This window comes from Protopterus annectens, chromosome 5.part0 (assembly GCF_019279795.1).
Source record: "Protopterus annectens isolate FY-2018-M chromosome 5.part0, PAN1.0, whole genome shotgun sequence".
NCBI lineage: Eukaryota > Metazoa > Chordata > Ceratodontiformes > Protopteridae > Protopterus > Protopterus annectens.
Window position 1 is genome coordinate 1578772840 of NC_056735.1, and position 20561 is coordinate 1578793400.

A 20561-nucleotide genomic window follows, 5' to 3' on the forward strand; every position below is an offset into this window, starting at 1 on the left:
CAAGTACACTATTGAGTGGTGGGGTATAAGTACTTTTCTTCTTAAACATCGGCTTAATTATAGTGCTGGTCTTCTCTTTGTCAAATATTATCCCAAGATTCAATTTCCTTAGATATTTTTTGAAATCAATTATAACATCCTCTACTTTGAATCTTTTACTGGCACGTACTTCATTCCTTTACTTAACAAAGTAAAGTGTTCTTCCTTTAATTCTATTTGTGTGTAATTGTGAATATAAAACTGGTTAAATTCACTAGTTATATCATTAATCTTTACTATCCTTCCTTTGCTTGAGTTAGTTCCTATCTTGTGTGCCCCTCCCCAATTAACCTTCTTGGTTGTGGGTAGTGGAATTCCCTCTTTCCAATCTGGTTTGTTCCTCTGTACACACTGTTCTTCTCTTTTTGTTCTCCTAAAAAATCATTTCCTTCACATAAGTTGTCAACATTATTATTGTCAATTCTCTCTCTGAATTTGTTTTCTCTGTGTTGGTAATCATAGTGAGTGTGTGTACTTCCCTTCCTACCTGATGTACTTCTTAAGTATGTCTTGCCTTTATTACTATCTTTTTTGTCCCATCTGTATGCTTGCCCTTTGTTATATTGTTCTAAATCCCTCTGATATTTTTTACACTTTCTTTCAAATTGTGTATCCATTTGTCTCTGAACCCAATTATATTGTGAATTTATACAGTACTCATATTCCTCGTATAACACATCATTAACTATAACATCATTCAATTTATCCAGTTCATTCATAAGCAAACATATCTTTTTGTCATTACATTGCACAATAAATCTCATAAATGCAGTTCCAAAGCCATCAAACAATTTCATACATTCCTTTTTAGTGTCAAAGTCCAAATCAATCCCCATAGGGTATTTGAAAAAACGAAGTCCCATAGGGACTATACAAGTATCTATGCATTTCATTAAATAACTGTTCTCCAGTTGTAGATTTTTACATTTCTTCAGTTTGCTACCAAATTCAAACATTAGGTTTTTTAAGTTCTTGTCAGTGTTCGATAGATTACCACCTCTACCTTCAGTCTGGACATCCACTTTGTCCAGTCCTCTAAAGTCAAAATTAGACTCAATAAAGTTCTTGTAGCACTGTTCCTTACCCGCCACAACTTTTTTAGCTTTAGTAAAGTTTGAATTAGTACCTGCATAGTGAACGTTACCGGCCATAGTGTAAGTCTTTTTAGGTGGCATTCTTTTCGGTTTGGCTCCAAAAAATGAGTAGTCTGCCTCCGATCCACAATTTTGACAAACAGTGTTTAGATTTATAGGAAGGACAGATAAACTTAAAATATACATCAGGTATTTGCTTATTGACCTTTTTGTCTTAGGAGTTTGACATTATTAATTTGATCCATTTATTATGATAGTGGTAAACAAGCATACAGGTACATTTACATAGAAATCAGTTTTTTTTGGAAAAATATATTAAAATACAATATATTTTTTATTAATAATATGTATAAATTACAATATTGTGTAAGGTTTTAAGAGGATGGTATTTTAAGATGATGGTACTTTATATGGTAGCCTTTTTAACCAGACTGACAAATGTTTGTTTTAAAGGGTATTAGAGAATAGTATGAGCATTCGCACTAGCACTTTAAATGTTTTGAAATGGATTGAGTAATTAATTAATTATTTAATCAGGTGTTGATGACACCTTTTATATATTGTATGCCTAAGGGCAGTCATGTGTTCTGAAGAAATCTAAGTATTGTTAGATGAAAGCGCTCAACTACGTGGAATAAAGAGAAGTTACATGTTTTTTTACTTTTATATTGACTTGCAGCATCTTGATTCCATCACCAGGGGGATTGCCTTTTGATTTTTACATGTGTAATCATATCTATATGGCTATCTGGATAATAATATGTGCATATATTTCCACCATATGTCCTGGACATGGAGTGTAGCCCTACCCCAGCGTCTACAATCCAACAGTCATAGTGCAATGGGATGTCACATATGTATAGCGGGTATATTAGTAGACTATTGCTATTGTCATTGGGATTGTCTTCACAGACATGATGTGTGTTGGAGGTCACATCTGCTTATAACATGTGTGTCATTGTCTACTGACAGACATCCTAAGGACATCACAGTAAAGTACAGCTGCCAACACGTAATGGCCCTTGTGGACTGCAGGAGAGATATTGGCCAATATATGTGGACTTTCCGACACACTCTGTACAGTCCAGGGATATACACATAACCTCTTAGTGCTAAACATGTGTACCATGCTTGACAATATGGATGTAGACAGCTATGTAGATGGGTATAACACATAATGACTGGAATACATTTGCAACCATAGGTGATGCATTCACACACCCCATTCTGGCCTGACATATAATAACCGCTGGTACAGTGGTGCCATGGCCACATACTACCCACTAGATATTGACATACATCTGTACAGCATACCACTGCTCTCTCTGGCATACATAACTGTTAAGGGAGGCCCGGCAGCAGTACATCTGGCAAGTATCTGCACATGACATCTCACTGGGTAAGTACACTAAGCTGCTAGGCATGTAACAATGCTCTGTGCAGGCTACAGGCAGACTGGCTCAACACTGGCCTACATCTCCCATGGAGGAATGCACATGTACCTGCATATATAGCAGGCTCTACAAGCATGTCACAGCACAGGGTAAGAAACACCTGTGTGAAAGTGCATAACCACAACCAATGTGAACACAGCCATAGCGACATATGTTAAGCTAGTATAATATTAAAGTATATGGACTATCTGTTCAACACCATCCTCCTATGTGCCATTCAAAGACTGACCCTACATATACTGGGCTGCTACAAAGTTTGGTCTGATGACTATCTGTGGTATGGGGCATGTTTATGTATGGCCCTACAGATATGTACACCAATACAGCAGCGTGTAACATCAGATAGGAAGGGACCTAGAACAATGACATCTACCACAGTCTGTACACAGGCTAAAGTACATATTAACAATACACACACACTGTTGACATTCACCATAAGTATACAGACTTCAGTACTGTACAAACATCCACAAAATATCCAGGTTATATCATCAAATATAACCCCTACTGTACATAACATATGTAGCAGTCTGATATCTCACTGGCTTGTTAGCAGATATGATGACACTAATTATGGTGTACTGCACATATGCACCACTTCATGCATGCATATGTACACAGGTTGACAGAGTTGTGACTGGAAGCACATACACAGGGCCAATAATGACATGTTGCTGTGATAACCTCATATATTTATTGTTGTAACAGGGCTGTTTGTAACATATGTCCTATGAGGGATATGAAGCCAGTAACTGTCACGGCTTTCACCATCTACAGACTGCAATCCTCACACTACCTTCAGCAGTCCACAGATAGCTGCTCCTTCGGTAACACATGAAATCATAGCCCCAACACACTGCCCTCTCTACAGATTACCCTGCAGATGAGGATTCCTCATAAACATGGAACTGACATGGCATGTATTGAGATATGTAGGACAGTCATATCCACACACACACACACACACACACACACACACACACACACACTGTTAAACCAATAGTACTCCAAATGCAGTATAGCAGCACTTACAGTCTATAGTCAGGTCAGGCACATCCCCCTCCTGTGTGTTGCCCTGTTTCCACAGTGCATGTTGTTAGAGGTAAATCCCATATCCATCTGAGATGCTGTTTGCAAAACAACAGATCTAGTTCCTGCTCACAGTGAATGAAAAGGGCTAAAAAACAACATGATGTTCCTAGATATTGGAGTGTGTTTCCATGCAATTGGCTATGGGAATGTTGCCACAGCTGTTCCACATGCAATCAGCTAGGGGAGGGCTGCAATTCATGCAGAGATCATCAGCTGATCATGAGCATCACTTAAAATACACATGCTGCTGCCAAGCAAAGCAGGTTTAAGTCTCCACATCCACCAAAGAGGGAGTGGGAGAAGCAGACAGAGGCAAAGACAAGTCATGGTGTGGTGGGAGAGTAAAATCTAAGCATGCTTGTGTCACTTCCTACCAGCACAGGGTATCAAACCCCTGATGACTATGCAGTGTTATCACAGTTCTATGCAGTTATTGGATGCACCACATGGGTTACCTGTGGTGGAGCCCTCAGAACATATATGTTATGGTTACTGACATTTGCAACAGGGATACAATAGCTATACGGTAGGTGACTTACACGTGCCTGTCCACATGAACAGGTGCCAGCATCAACACAGCCTCACTCTCACAGGAATCTATACACATTGATATACTTTCCAGGGCCAGGATTACAACTCATCAGTAGTGGTATTGCCACAACACATCTCTGTGCAGGTATCACATGCATGCACCACATGGGTCATATGGGGGTTATATGGGCAAAGTGTATGTGGAGGTGTCTGACATCAGACAGCATGCTTCAGTATGTCCATGGGGGTTGTAGGGAGTGTGGAGGTGAACATATCCACCATACAACACACACACAAACACACAGGGTGCCAGTACTGACATGCATGGGTGCCAGTCTGCATGGGATTGTGGTGGTCGACTGTGCCAAATTGCTGTACAAGGCTAGGAGATGGGTATACCTTGGCATCAGACCACATGATGATGGTCTGCATTGTGGCTCAGGGCTGTTGTGTCTGCATTTGCCCACACAGGTGGGTATTGTATCCCCCATCCAGTCACCTGGGTGACTATTGTGTGTAGCCAATGCTGTGCATTACTTGCCATTTATGAGTTCCTTAGTCCATGACATGGATGGTGTCTGAGATGTGCACACCTCCCACATGCAGGTACAGTGACATGTGGAATTGTACCTGGGGTGTCTGGCCCATGTTCTGAACACAGATTATCGTCAGATGTGCCAGTTTTGCCCACCTGTGGTAGGAACTGGTAATGGGCAGCAGGTTTACCCTGCATTTACATTGATAGCATGCTAAAGGCATTCTCTGGTGTCAGTGGCATCTGTCAATACAGGGCATGTTGTCAGGCATGGTATGTCCTTTGTGGTTCACATGTGATGGCACCACAGGTGTTTTAGGTGTCCATTGGTGAACACGCACTGTCTGCATGTATGTGCACATTGGACAGATGGACAGAGTGCCATGCCCTCTGTAGCCTACAGCTATCACCCATTGTTACTATCAGTGGCCAATATGCAGTGTACTACCCACATATTGGCTGTTGCCTAGGCATGTGTGTGTGTATGAGACATGGGTTGGGAGTGTGTTCTGGGTAATACTGGAGTTGCTAACAGTGATTGCCTGGCCTTGATGTCACATGTATGGGTATGGCTTTGCACCCCAGCCTCTCAGCTATTTCACATCTGTTATCCCTGTACAGTGGACATTGTGATATATAGTAGGGCCACCATATAAGAAATATGCAAAAACCAACTCCACATTGGCACATACAACCACTGCCACAAAGGATATGTGTTACAAACACACACCTGCCATGTCCAGGAGTAGAACCCCTACCTAACTAGTTCATTATACTACAGCATTACAGTTATAGTACATGCCATGGAGATTATTGGAGTACTCCTTCCCCAAAGGTGTATATCACATTGGATGAAATCAGCAGGATTGCCAAAGTAAGGCATTCGAATTGTAGTGAGTGCGACTAGCCTAAAATGCATTGCTCCCTAAACAAAGAGTGATGTACACACAACACATCTACAACTGATATGTGTGGGTATAGAACCCCTAACTGAGATCTATATCATGGAACTTTTACAGGATGCACCATAGGGATTACTAATGAACTCCTTCCTCAAAGGTGTAATTCACAATGAATGACATCAGCAGGATTGCCAAAGTAGGCCATTTGAAATGTACTGTTTGTGACTAGCCTAAAATGCATTGTTCCCTACACAGACAGTGACACACACACAAAACATCCACAACCAACATGTGTGGGTATAGAACCCCAAACAGAGGTATATATCACCCTACCACATTGAGCTATTATAGAATGCACCACAGGGGATTATTCGAGAGCTCCTTCACCAAAGGTGTATTACACAATGAATGACATCAGCAGGATTGCCAAAGTAGGCCATTTGAAATGTACTTTGTGTGATTTAGCCTAAAATGCATTGCTCCCTTCACACACAAAACATCCAGAACTGTCATGGGTGGGGATGGAACCCAATTACAGTTCTAAATCACACTACAGTCATATGCAGTTATGGCACGGGCTACAGAGATTATTGGATTACAGCCTTCCCAGAGGTGTATTTCTAGGTGGGTGACATCAGCAGCCTTGTCAAAGTTGAGTACATGAATTGTATGGAGTGTGAGTACCCTAAAAGGCATTGCTCTTTACACAGACAGGGTCAGACATACACACTTGCCATGTCAGAGATTAAAAGACCTACCTAACTACTTTATCACACCATAGCAGTACACATTTACAGGATATGCTATGGAGGTTACTGTGCTACACTCTTCCCAGAGGTATATTTCTAGGTGGGTGACACCAGCAGCCTTGCCAAAGTTGAGTATATGAATTGTAAGGTATGTGAATACCCTAAAAAGCACCTTCTCTACACAGACAGGCACACACACACACTTGCCATGTCTGGGATTAGAAAACCTACCTAACTACTTTATCACACTACAACAATATGCAGTTACAGGACGTGCTACAGAGATCACTTAGCTGCAATCTTTCCAGAAGTGTATTTCTAGGTGGGTGACATCAGCAGCCTTGCCAAAGCTGAGTATATGAATTGTAAGAAGTGTGAGTACCCGAAAAAGCATTGTCTCTACACAGTCAGGCACACAAACACACACAGTTGCCATGTCTGGGATTAGAACTCCTACCTAACTACTTTATCACACTACAGCAGCACGCAGTTACAAGACACACTACAGAGATTACTGGGCTATAACCTTCCCAGAGGTGTATTTCTAGGTGGGTGACATCAGCAGCCTTGCCAAAAGTTGAGTATATGAATTGTAAGGAGTGTGTGTACCCTAAAAAGCATTGCTCTCTACATAGTCAGAGATGCACACAAACACACACAGCTGCCAAGTCTGCAGTTAGAATTCCTACCTAATTAGTTTATCACACTACAGAAGTACGCAGTTATAGGGCACACCACAGAGATTACTAGGCTGCAAGTCTCCCAAATGTGTATTTCACATTGGATGACCTCAGCAGGCTTGTCATAGTAGGGCTATGGGGAGGGTGGTGTGTGCATGGGCCATAACCCATTCATTTAGGGGTTGACACGCCACATGTGGGCACACACGGGGTCATATGTCACAGGTACGTGTATACAGCTGCTAGATGAATACTTCCTTGAACAATCATGTTGCACTGCTGGCACATGTACCACATAGTCTATAATGCTGACAGATACTGGTGGCTAGTATCTGCAGTGAGTGACATCTGCACCTCATGTGTTTGGGGCCCTTTGGCTGTGTGCTGGGTGGGACAGGCCTGGATGGCTCCTTGTCACAGTCACCCTCTTCCACACATCTATGAACATCTACCTTTGGCTTATTATAGTGTGTTGTCCTGACATATATGTCTGAATTCCTATCCACTGTATGTGCAAGGCATGAGTGGTGCCTACTGACGAGTGTCTGCAATAACAACTGCAACTGGCAGATATGTCTGGTCCACTGGTGTTTTCAGACATGGCTTTCATGTGTTTAAGTGTGTAAGCATGCCCGGTATGACCTTTCAGTATGTTGTTGACTGACATTGCCTTCATTTCTCTGTGTGTGTGAGCATTCCCAGTCTGGCTGTCTGTATTGAATGTGTGGATCATGTCCAGGTAGTTTGTGCTGCAGTGCTGACCTTTGTGTTTTACACTGATAGGTAGCATGCTGTCTCTGCAGGGTATCCATCAATCACTTGGCTTTGACTGTTACTACATTTCTGCATAGCAGGGGGGCACAGCTGACCGTTTCTACATTTCTACACAGGAGTGGGGGGCAGACCTGACTGTTATTACATCACTATGTAGGATGGGGGGCACACCTGACTATTTCTACATTTCTACACCAGTTTGGGGGGGGCACACCTGACTGCTATTACATTACTATGTAGGATGGGTGGCCACAACTGACTATTTCTACATTTTGACACAGGGTTGGGGGACACACCTGACTGTTATTACATTACTATGTAGGATAGGGGGCACACCTGACTATTTCTAAATTTCTACACAGGGCTGGGGGGCACACCTGACTGTTATTACATTACTATGTAGGATGTGGGGGCACATGTAACACTTGTATACATTTGTTATGACTGTATTGGTATGCCAGGTATTTCATTTCATTCTGTATTGCTTACTATCATGCTGATTAGAGGCATACCAGCGTACTACAGATCATGGCTTTGGTTGCCCTACATATTATTGTATGACTTCCTACCCTTCAGAACTAACATCCCACTGCCTGCCCTGCTGTGGTCTGTCTGTGTAGGCCTGGGGGGGTTCACCATAGCCATCATTCTGGGGCCATGGCACAGGTTCTGTTTGGGTTTGTCTACACCTGTTCTGCTGGCTGAGACTGTTGTTGAGTATGTGAACTGTCCTGATTGGCATGTGTGGGTCATATGGACACACATGTCACTCAGCACATTTCCTGCAGTGGGTTTTGTCATCCTGTGTAGTGCTGGCTACTATGGGGATGCCAGTATGTGTTACAGATGTCATGGTGCGACTATGGGTCTCTACTGCCTGCTGCCATAAAATTCAGCCAACCATTTCTCTTGCATGCTTACATAAATACCATAGCCACATGTAATGACACATTCTACTCCATTTGGCAAATGGTAGGTTGATTGACTTTACTTGGGGGTGTGCCAGACTTGTGGATGGTACTGGAGGGCTGCCTATGTTGCATGCACATTGTACACTCCCTATATATGGTTGAGCACAGGTAGTGTCATATTTGGCATGACTTGTACTATAGGTGCAAGTCAGAGATAGGTGTTATTCCCTGGGTCCCTAATGTGTCAGTGCATGTGCTATGTGTTGCCTATTTTCCAAGGCCTGGGTATACTGGGCACACCTCCTTCTGCTTACTGGGGCAGGTTCAGGTTGTTCCTTCTCTGGGTCACACTGTGCTTTTCAGGTCTTGGCATTGGTGTGGGGCTGTGTGGCCCTGCCCCATGCTGTTCCTGCTGCATCTGTTTCCATAGGATCATATTGTGTAGCATAGCACATTCCATAACAATTTGGGTACATGTAGCTGGGGAATACTAAAAGGCTACACCAGATGTGTCCAGACACCGGAACCATGACCTGAGCATCCCAAACACACTCTCTATTATATGCCTGGCCTGTGTGTGTGCCTCATTATGGCATTGTTGTTCAGGTGTGTGTGCATTTCTGATGGGTGTCATCAGCCACAGCTCAAGTGTGTACCCAGCATCCCTCACTAGGTGACCGTAGGGAATGTCCCCATTGGCAAATCTCTTGTACAGCTGTGGCAGATGCCATATGTGGGAATCGGCATTGCTTCCAGGGCAGCCAGCACACACATTCATTATAATGCCCTGGGCATCACATATAACCAGGAAGTTGATGGAGGGGATGCCCCTGCGGTGGATGTAGGCCCTACCCTGCTCACCAGGTGGTGCTTTGATGCATATGTGCATGCAGTCTAAAGCACCCACTACCCCAGGGTATTCTGCTATTTGGTGGAAGAGATGCATATTGCTGGTCAACACCTCATGGTCACTGGCATGTGCTGACATGGCATCCAGGAACTGGTGCAATATTCTGGATGCTGATGCCTGTGAGATCCCCATGATATCCCCAGTTGTGCTATGGAGGGTACCTGTGGCTAGTATACCTAGGTCTACACATACCTTGGTATCCACTAGGATGGGTTCTGCTCGGTCAGTTTGGCATGTCAGGTGTGGCCGGCACAGGTCAACAATTTGCTGTAGGAGGTTTCTGTCCACCCTATAGCACTCCACTATCTCCAGCTCATGTAGCCCCTGGTAGGTTACCCTGAGTCTGTACACTCTTCTCCGTCTCCTCACTGTGGGTTGTTCAGCAGCATTCACAAGCTCACTACCCTCAGCCTCTTGCACATGTTGTTCTATGTCGCCTGCTGCTGCCCTTCTCATTCTGTAGATTTGTTTGTTAAAATTTCCCTGCTTGTATACACCATGGTGTAGAGTGTGGGAAAAACCAGAGGGGAAGGTGTTTGCTTATCTCATAGTAGTGTTCTGAGCTGGGCTGGTCTGCTGCCTTTGTAATTGGCTGATTCTGATACATTTCACGTGCTAGCTATGCTAGTTATCCTTGATTACCTTCCTACTGCTGTTTTCCCTTCCCATTGCCTGCCTGTTTAAGCCCATGTACACGCCACACAAACAGAGTGCACAAACGTGCACACTGCTTTTATTTCCTGGTTTAACTTCTTTTTTCTTCCTGTAAAACCCAGTGTGCAGCGCGCACACCTGCTTAGGCTTTGTAAAGAGCGCTAGGTAGGTTTAGACACACCCCCTAGCTTAGCTGTGCTAAGCTATGAGCAGACCCAAGCCACAGGGCTCCAATTCACTTACAGTATGCCTGACACACCCCCATGATATCACCTACCTCCTAGGCTTACACCAAACTATTCTTGTTCTTACACTATTGGGACCTGACTCACATCTTGGGGAAAACTGGGATTCACTATCTTCCCCTTCATTTGCATAGGATTGTAATTAATTGCTAGTTACATGTCTCACACTGAGCCTCCCCACTTATCAACCACTACTCACTGGCCAGGTTGTCTTCTGCCTGCCATTGACTTGCATGGCAGAATACTGATTTAGTTAGAATGATTATTTTAGGTTTATTTTATTATTCCACCCCCACCCCCCCAATCCTGTTTGTGCACTGCTGCACTACTCTTGAACAGCCGAGATTGGGTAAAAAAGAAAGAAAAGTTCTTTTTTTTCTTTGTTTTGTTTGCAATGCCAATGGCCTTATGCTTGACCATTGGCATGCCTACTAGTTGATATGCAGCCTTTATTCAGAGCTGTCATAGCTCCATTTTGGATTTTGCAGAAATGTACTCGGTTACTAACTGAGTACATTTCTGTAGATAGCACTAGTCTGGCACAGACTGTTGCAAGCTTCCTGGATTGCAAAATTACCTCATTTTCATGGATGTCACCTAAAAATAGGGTGATTTGCATACCAGGGCTTAGTCCATGCAAGATTAATGCAGGAACGCTCGTGCATGCCCCTGCATGCTGTTCCTGGATCGCACAGTAGACATATTGCCTGCTTGAGCTCCTGCACCGATCTTGCACTCCGTGCAAGCTTTTGAGAATCCAGGAGTGTGCTAGACTGGGGGTTTTCACTTTATTCTTAGAGTGTTCACCACATTACATCAAGGTAGAATAATATGCCTGAAAATACAGAGGAAAACCAATGCCACTGAGGTTTCCATTTTATTTAATAATAAAGTCATTGGCTATCCATTTCACTGTAGTACATTGTCAGTTCAGTTACAGACTTGCAAGAATGTGTTTATTAGTAACATCAGTTTAATTCACTAAAGTACATTATCAGTTTGCTTACAGGTTTACAAAAATTTATCGATATTTCAGATAGAAAAATGTAAACAAAGTCAATGCAACAAGCAATGCATTTATCAGTAACATTGGTTTAGTTCACTATAGTACATTATCCGTTTGCTTACAGTCTTACAATAATTTATTAGCACCATATGTTTATTTTATAATTGTTAAACCTGCAAATATTATTTTAAGGATCTGATATTGTTTTTTTTTTTTTTTTGCAGAAATAATTTCCAGTTTGATTTTAAATCCAGTCAAAAACATCAGTCACCTAGCCTTGCACAAATGATGGAAAATCTAAATTTAATATTATTAAATCAAGCAGAAACCTCAGTGGGATTGTTTCCCATCATAACTTCAAATGAAACTGAAGTAGTAAATCTTCACCCACTGTTTTTACATAGCTGTTCCTTTAGCTGATGTCATTTAATTTTTCAGTACTACTGTACCACTGAATGCTGCAAAGATTTATCATTAATCTAAATTAGAGTTCAAGTAAGTATGTAAATGTTCTCAGGTTTCAGACAGTTGTATAACAGTACCAGTTTTCAATTTATATCTTTATCTGCGTTCAGACCATACTGACAGCAAAAGGTACTAAAAGGTAAGGTTTGAAAGACCTAACAAAAGGGTCACAGAAAAGAACACTTGAAAACAGCCTCCAATACCTCAGCAGTGACTTGGACAATGCAGAGTAAGGTCAAAACTTTGCAAGAGCTATGGTGCACATGTCGACTATCTGCATAAAAACTGTGTAGAACAGGTGTGCATTTATGTAAACTAGAGTTAAATCAGATGCATAAATGTTCTCATTTTTTCAGACAGTTGTATAACAGTACTTGTTTTTAGTTTCTGTTTGTATGTATGTTCTGACATTGCTGACTGCAAAAGATAGTAACAATTTAGCTTCCAGAACATAACATTTACCTGTTTACAGGTATGCTTTTATTTGTGCTTGGGTAACATTGGCAAAATATATTCCTTTAGTATAAGTTTAGTTAGTTTCCAGAATATGCATATCTGAAGTGTTCAGAAAGACTTATTGGGAAGAACCAGTGAAAAACAAGAGTAACAGTATCCATTTATGTTGTGTAGGGTATACCAGAAATGACAGTCAATTTAATTCACAGAATAAAGGGTTTACAGTTACAGATTTGGCAAATTATTTTTTTCTGTTTTTCTTCTGCTTAGCAGACATTAAAATTTAAAGTCAAATGCTACATTTTAGAAGTACAATCAAAAGTTCAAATCCCATGCAAGAAAATAGTGCATTATAAATATTATGTGTCAGTAAGCCACAAGTTCAACTCCTATGTTATACTTGCATAAAGGGCAGATAAGTAAAGTTACAGAATTAGATCAGTTAAACTCTGATAATAAATGTGTATAGTATACAAAGAAACTTCACATACTTGCATAAAGGATAGACAAGCAAAGTTCAAGAATTAGAGCAGGTCAACTCTAGTAATAAGTATACATACTATATGAAGAATCTTCACATAATTGTATAAAAGGGGTGTATAGTAAATCAGCAAACACTTATTGACCCCATGTAAGTGAAAGCTTACAATCCCGAACACTTAGAACAGCATTTTTTTCCAAAGGAAAAAAAACGTTCCACAAAAGAAACAAAAACACTTTAAAACATTACATAAATTGGGGGGATTCACCCCCACACCCCCCATGTGGGGGCTGTGCCCCCCTCACCCCCTACTTAAATATGCCAAATCCGAGATCACACTACAGTGTCAAAAGCAGCATACTTATATGCCGTTTCAGTATTTTGCCATTTCATGCTTTCATGTTTGATGAAGACACATTTGAAGAAATGCATCTTTGATCATATAATTAGGAACCCTATTAAGGACAGACAAGTAAACTTCCAGAATCTGATCAGAGTATGTAAATGGTTCCAGATTTATATTTTTCATGCAGAAATTTCAGTTTACCAAGTACACCAGTTCATATTACAGGCCAGCTCTGTGAGCTAAGGTAAAGATAGTACTGTATGCCATAAAACAGTATGGTAAAGCTCAATTTAATATTCTTAGTGGCAGTCTATGCAGTTACAGTTCTTACTATTTAAAATTGTAGACAGTAATGTTAAATCTTTACAGCATTCAGTAGTACTGAAGAATTAAATGACATTGGCTAAGGGAACAGCTATGTTAAAACAGTGGGTGGAGATTTATACTTCAGTTTCATTTGAGGTTATGACAGGAAAAACAATGCCACTGAAGTTTCTGCTTGATTTAATAATAAAGTTACTGGCTTGCCATTTCACTATAGTACATTAAAAGTTCAGTTATAGACTTGCAAGAATGTATTTATTAGTAAAATTAGTTTAATTCACTATAGTACACTATCAGTTTGCTTAAAGATTTACAAGAATTTATGTTAAATTCATACAGAAAATGTAAATAAAGTCAAAGCAATAAGCAATGTTTTTATTAGTAGCATTCATTTAGTTCAATATAGTACAATATTAGTTTGCTTACAGACCTATAAGAATTTATTGTCAGAATATGTTTACTTCATGCAGAAATTTTTAAATAAAGTCAGGGCAACAAGCAATGCTATCAGTTTATAATTGTCAAAGCTGCAAATGTTATCTTAAGGACCTGATACCGTTTTTTTTTTTTTTTTTTTTTGTGCTTTGCAGAAATAATTTCCAACTTGATTTTAAATACAGTCGAAAACATCAGTCATGCAGCCTTGCACAAGAGCTGGAAAAGGTGAGGTTTAAAAGACCTAAAAAAAGGCATACAGAAAAAGGACACTTGAAAACAGCCTCCAATACCTCAGCAGTGACTGGGACAATGCAGAGTGAGGCCTAAACTTGGCAAGAGGTGTGATGGTAAGTCGACTATCTACAGAAAAAAAACTGAATACAAAAGGTGTGCATTTATGTAAATTAAAGTTAAAGCAAGTATGTAAATGTTCTCATGCTTCAGACAGTTGTATAACAGTACTAGTTTTTAATTTATACTTTTTATCTATGTTCAGACAATACTGACAGCAAAAGGTACTAATCCTTTAATTTCCAGAACATAACATGTGCCAATTTTATTTATTTATTTTATTTTATTTATTTATTTACATTTGTTGACCGGAGTGTCCAACTGGACATAGGTCCATTTTCAGCAGAGGACCGTGGAGAAAAGCTCCACAGTTAAAATAGACAGACAGTAGTTACATTGGATTACATAGCGATTAACAATTTAACATAGCAATTAATTACAAACATATTTACAGATGAAGAACATAGTACTTTTCTGTTATGCTTTTGTCTGTGTTCGGGTAGCACTGGCAAAAGGTATTACTTTAGTTAGTTTCCAGAATATACACAGCTGTTTTAAATGTTCCGTATAAATATGTATCACTTTAATGAAATTTTCAGTCAAACTTTGGAATATGATATGCATACTCAGTTATGCATTCATTATAGTACATTTCAATCAAATTTCTGAGTATAATGTTAATGTAAATTTCAGTCACATTTCAAAATGTGACATTCATGCTCAGTTATTAGTTCAATATAGTACATTTCAGTCACATTTCAAAATGTGACATTCATGCTCAGTTATTAGTTCAATATAGTACATTTCAGTCAAATTTCAGAATATAACTTTCATACTCAGTTACAATATTCAATTACATCATACTTACATGATTCAGTCATTAGTTTTAAGAGTAACATGACATAATTGTTTGTAACAGGCTTATTAAAATAAGTTATCTATAGAGTAGGTAGTATTAGGTATAGGTAGCTAAAATTTACAGACACAAGTTAATACAGTATATGGTAATTATGCTTTAAGACCAGACATAAAGGTTTCCCTCTAGTACCAATTTCAGTAAGTCATCAGAAAATAACCATCATGCTTTATAGGCTATATAATGAAGAAAAGGAATTGACTAAACAGTACAATGTTTGAGAATTTAAATCTACGGACAACAGAGAAGGTTTCATTTGCTAAAAGAGAGAGACATCATGGTATAATACCAGTTCATAAAGTAGGAAATATAAGCAATATTCAGTGTAATTTTACGATGACAGTGTGCAGCAATAGGGAAGAAAAGTAGCAGGTTAATAGTTTATACTCCTTCTAACTTGACTGGAGACCAGGGGTGGCTTGTGGTATCAGATTGCTGGGATGAAGCTCCCTAATTCCCTCATAAACAAAGAAAAAAAAAGTTTAATTCATATTTTTTTACACACTAGTAGCAGTTTGAACTGCAAACTAGAGTGTTAATCTGAAGAAGCAATGTGCGGTGGAACCTAGAACAGTGTGAATGCATGCTCTATTTCTGATATAGAAAGGGGAAAAATATCTTTTTGTCACCAGACTGCTTTCAAAACAGTTGGGATTGAGAAGACTGCAGACCCAGAAGTCATTGCGGTTTAAAACCCAGGATACTGGAGGCTGACGGGACTGTTAAGTCAGTAGCTGTGTCGTGTAATCTGAGTATGTGATGTGGCTGCAGATTAGTCCAGTTACCCTTGCATTCTCTTCTGATGCTTAAACTAGACAGTGAAGATGTGAGGGAGAGAGTGAGAGGGAGGAAAGTCATCAATCAGATTTTTGTTTTATTCTGAGTGAGACTCACAATCAAACTTTAAGGTAAGAGAACCCAAGAAAGGCTATTTATAAATTACCCCCCCCCCCCAAAGAAAAAATAATTAAGTTCTCAGTTTTTTTTCCTGCCAAGGCAAACCAGATACTTTCTCCATTTTTTTCCTGGCAGGAGATACTAGTGGTCTGTGTGTTCTGGGGGCTATCATTGATTTTTTTTTTAATATATCCTGATAGGATTAACCAGATACTAGGAAGGTATTATGTTCTGTGGACAATTGATCATTTTTTTTGTTATAATAAACTGGCAGGGTCAAGCAGAAACTGGTGGTCTGTGTGTTTTGGGGGCTGTTAATGACTTTTATTTTAATATGATATCCTGGTAGAGTTAGCCAGACACTAGGGAGGCAATGTGTTTTGGGGACTGTTGATGGACTTTTTAATACAATATCTGGGCAGGGTCAACCAGATACTAGGGAGGTTATGTGCTTTGGGACTGTTGATGCCTTTCATTTTTAATATAATATCATGACAGGGTTAACCAGATACTAAGGAATCAGTGTGGTTTGGACCCTGCTTGACTCTGGATGTCTTTTTTCTAATAAAATATCCTAGCAGGGGGTCAAACACATACAAGGTGGTAAGAGAGGTTATGGGGCTGTTGATTTTTTTTAATGTAATATCCTGGCAGGGTGAACCAGATGCTAAGGAGGCAATGTGTTTTGGGGGCTGTTGATGGGTTTTATGTTAATACAATGTTCTGGCAGGGTCAACCAGATACTAAGGAGGCAATGTGCTTTGGACCCTGCTTGATTGTGGATATCATTTTTTCTAATAAAATATCCATGCAAGGGTCAAACAGATACTAGATATACAGTGTGTTTTGAGGGCTGCTTGTGGATTAATTTTTTTAACCTAATATTTTTTTCAGGGTCAGTCAAGATAGATTAGGATGGTATGTGGATGTTTTGTTGTTGAAACTCTGACCTTGCACGACTAAAGTTTGTATGGGTGAGCTGAAGTAAGATCACCTGCAAGCTCTTGATTATGTGATGTGAAAGAAATACAGTAATGTAACCATTGTCTTCTCTTTTCATTATTTTAAACTCTGTAGGCTCAAATCAGATACTGTGGGCAGGCAATTGGGCTGGGGGTTATGCCTAATATGTGTGCATGAAATGACTGGCCTTACTCTTGTACTTCTGACTTGCTTTGCAAGAGTAATGTGAATTTCAGTGAAGTAATATCGACCACAAGCTCTGAACTCTGGCTATTGTTTATGTGAAAAAATTACATAGATTAATAGCAATATTGTCTTTTACCCTCACAAGATCAAACCAGATACTGTGGGTCCTGTATGCAATAGGGGTTGGAGCTATTTGTGAATGAAACAAATGGCCCTGCTGTTTACTGCTATTCTATTTCTGGCTTTTCAAGGCTGTAATATTTGTCTGTACTTTCAGATGAAAGTAATCTAATTATAACATGTATGAGTCATTCTTAATGTATGTTATTTTATATCTGTTCATGGTTATACCAAATGTCTGTTTAAAATGTTTCTAATATTTTAGAGCTTTTCTCCTTGGACATATGCTGAAAAGGGTTGTTTTGATTGGACAGTTGGACAAACCTGGGTAAACAGAAGTAAAATAAAATGAAATGTGTATTTGTGTAAGGCAAGCTGGCATGCATAAGTTGTGACTAATATTTCTGGCAACTAAATGAAATTAATGTAAGTATGTAACCTAATTGTTACTATTAGTTCTACGTTAATCCTGGCAGGGACAAAGCAAATACTTTTGTTCGGTAACGGGAAAGGGGACTGGCTGCTTGTGAATGAAATGGGTTGACTGGCCCTGCTGTTTACTGTTGTAACTTTGGGTTTTCAATATTAGCATGTATTTTGGTAAAGTCAACTGTTGTATAATCCTGTGTCACTATCTCCCAAAACCACTGACACATTATGTGTTGGAGTGACCTTGAGTTGTGAATAATAAGTTAAAATAATATAGCGCGATTTCCAAATCTCCTTACTTTTCACTTGGTATTGTACAAAATGTAGATTAACTGATACGGTACAATGCATGTTTACTACCTCATGTGTACTCAATAGTTTCATGCAGTCAAGACCAACCACTTTCTTACTGTTTAGAGATGTTTAGGTTTTGTGCTGTTATAGCATAACCTAAACACCTCATTAGCTCAGAAATGTGATTTAGTCTAGTATTTGGTAGACTATTCACATACGAAATAGTGATTGAGCAGTTATTTTATATAAAATGGTAAGCATGATCAGTGTTGTTCTCACTGTAACATAGCCCCACCCTGTGAAGTTAACCCCATCCCTTTCTTGTTGGTCCCACCCCATTCAGGTGTCTCCTGCAGCTCCCCTTTGATTTGAAGTCACCAGCCGCCACTGCTGGAGACTCACAGAGGCAACTATCACTGTTATACTGTATTCCAGAATTTCTACAGACAGTTGTTTATTAGCACTGTTAATGGAGACAGTATCTGGATATTGTTAACTTCTAATAAAGCATTCTTAACCGAACTATAGCATTTGTAGAATTCATTCTGAAAAGTACAAAAAGACTTGGCCCATAAAGGAGAGACTGGCACATGATCAGCACAAGTTTGAGTAATTAACAAATAAAGACATTCATTCCAGCCTCATTTCAGTTGTTTCCATTTAATTCCAGCATACTGCAGTCTCATCAATTCAACCTATTTTGGTATCTTGGCAGGATAGAAGGGCATTAATGCCTGTGCTTGAAATATTTGTATGTATGTATATATGTATGCATGTATGCATACATACATGCAAGTCTTTCCTCTCAAACTATTAGTAAAGTTACATGTTTGCCATTTGTGGAAGTCGAGAAAACTGCCTGGGTGGCCTGCATACATATTGTAGATAATAATCTCTGCACTACAGACTGCCTGGCCAGTGATGGCATTATTCCCTTCGCACTTCATGTACCCCATTCACAGTTCACCAGGTAAGGCCATTATTTCAATGACTGTACAGTGGATGGCCCCCAGTACTTCAGGGACATGGACTACATCATATAGGTCCAATGCAGTGTTGGATACCTCGTCTGGACTGTATGGAAAACATAAATACTCCCCTATATGATGATCTATGTATCAAGAAACTCATGGAGTGTTCTCAAGGCAGATGTCTGAGATTCTGCAACTATGTTCCTAGTAGGTCACTGAAATGTCCACATAGCTAATATTGGTAAAGCCACATATACCTTTGTAATGACTGAGATAGGTACTCAATGATTCCCATAGGGATGCAGATGAGTCAAATACATGTCAACAATTTGTTGCATCCTACAGTACATTAATGTTTCAATTATGCTCCCTCACTTTAATCTTTCTTCAAACTTGTACATATTGAGATCTTTTAATTTGCATAAGGTTTTCCTTATTAGTAAGGAAACGCAACCAATCTGGGATCTTCAATTACAAAAAATGAAAAGGCTAGTTCTGAAATCCATATGCAAATTTGTAGTAAAGAAGCATTGACAATCAGGAAGGATTAGTTACAGCCAAATAAAAGGTTAATAAGAAAACAATCACAACTTTTCCTTCCACACCCCTTTGCTGAAATTAGGAGAAAAGAATACTGCCTTGTCCAGTATTACTACTAGTTTTTCTGATCTGATGAAGTCTATAATGAAAGAGTTAATCCAAATAAAACTTTTTAAATGAATGCTGACTCAAGGTGACTTATTTTGAGGATCTGAAGTGATTTAATATGAAAACTTTGGAACATCTCGATAGAAGTTAAGGTTTACTCTTCTTCCTGACTAATTCTTTACATTAGTACAGAAAACTAATTTAAACTGTTAGCACTGCACTGTGAGAATAACACCTGCTAGAATACACCTAGGTCTAAAGCCATTCTAAATACAAAATTAATATGGCATCCTGAAATACAATGTAAGGCAATCATCTTAATCTGTTGGTATACAAAACATTGCCTCCACATTCTATCCATTTCTTCATATTACCCATTGAATACCTGTCACTTCACTTTTAAGTCAAAACTCCTCTCTTGGTCCCTTGTGGTCATGCATCCTGTTAGTCCAGATCCTGCACCTGGATTGCTATAAAACTAAACAAAACAGTATGCAGCTTATCTATCATGACATTAGTCACAGCATTTTCAAAAGATATTATGCAGGGCTGTTTCTTTTTTCTGCATGCTTAGTGGTCATTAAGGGGAGGAAGAAAAGATCTGAAACATAATAGTCTTCCTGCCAGGGAACTACATAGGAGCTCTGCTTTGACACTTTCCTCACTGACTCACTGACAGATTCTGTATACATCCTAACCTCTTATCCCACTAGCTGGCCCATGAACATTACTCGTCACTGTGTCTTGCTGACAGACACAT